The sequence below is a fragment of the Cyprinodon tularosa genome, unplaced genomic scaffold (assembly GCF_016077235.1).
Source record: "Cyprinodon tularosa strain WSP-4 unplaced genomic scaffold, ASM1607723v1 ctg461, whole genome shotgun sequence".
NCBI classification, from domain to species: Eukaryota; Metazoa; Chordata; class Actinopteri; order Cyprinodontiformes; family Cyprinodontidae; genus Cyprinodon; species Cyprinodon tularosa.
This window is the reverse complement of record NW_024039187.1, coordinates 1,120,494-1,121,526: the sequence shown is the minus strand read 5'-3', so window position 1 is coordinate 1,121,526 and position 1,033 is coordinate 1,120,494. Positions and strand designations below refer to the sequence as shown.

The following is a 1,033-nucleotide window of genomic DNA, read 5'->3' as shown; positions in this document are numbered from 1 at the left end:
AACTCAACTTTGCACTATGTTTTACAACTACAGCTATGTGTTTGGATCCATTAATATATCATTCCAACACTTAGGATAGCATCAGACTGAAGATCTGAAGGTCCCTGTTTCAATCTCGAGTTTTGGCAGAGGCCTTGCATGTTGTCTAATTTGTGGCTTCGTACTTGATTGTTCCAAATGGATTTAAGGATCTCATTGACTTTGCTGCACCTCAAATGGTAAAAACTGGACTTGATCAAAGTAGGACAGTTGAGCACAAAGGTCAAGGTTTGCAGTTACACTGCAGTCACCTCAACTTTGCACTATATTTTACAAATACAGTTATGTCCCTGACCCATTAATATTCCAGACTATATGCCTCCTTCTGACAGCACCAGTGTTTAATATGAAACAGGCCACTTTTAGTGTATAATGATTAAGCCCCACAGTGATAGCTACACTTTGAAATTGTCACTTTTTCATCATTCATATCAGACTTCATCAAAACAAGGAAAGAAACCCGGCTTTTGTCTTCACCTTTCTAAACCAAAATACAATGAAGGATTCTGCACAATGTGTAGGATATGAGAAATCCAATATGTACATGATATTGATGTTACGAGTGCGCTGGCAGTCCTTTCATCAAAGCGCACGTGCCGAAATAGCTCAGTTGGGAGAGCGTCAATCTGAAGATCTGAAGGTCCCTGGTTCAATCCTGGGTTTCGGCAAATGCCAATGTTGCACTTCAGCATGTAGAGGAGTACTTGCTCTTCAAAAGTTGTCTAAGTATCTCAAGGGCTTTACTTCACCTGAAATGGCAAAAACAGAGCTTTTAACATACCGTATTTTCACGACCATAAGGCGCACCGGACTAAAAGGCGCACTCTCAGTTATGTGTCCCATCTCTGTATTTAACACACACATAAGGCGCACCGGACTATAGGGCGCGTTTTTTATATACAGGTACATGTCCTCTACTACCTTTAAATACCTCTACTGCGTATTTAAAAATACAGCGGGGGCAAAACTGAGTATGACTGTGCTTTATTCATGT

The 1,033-nt window shown here is 40.6% G+C and overlaps 1 non-coding gene across 1 annotated transcript; it reads left to right on the top strand.

The window, feature by feature from the left end:
* The first annotated feature begins 634 nt into the window (after positions 1-634).
* Positions 635-707, top strand: trnaf-gaa. The gene has a single exon. It is a non-coding gene; the product is annotated as a tRNA-Phe (tRNA).
* Positions 708-1,033: the final 326 nt, after the last annotated feature.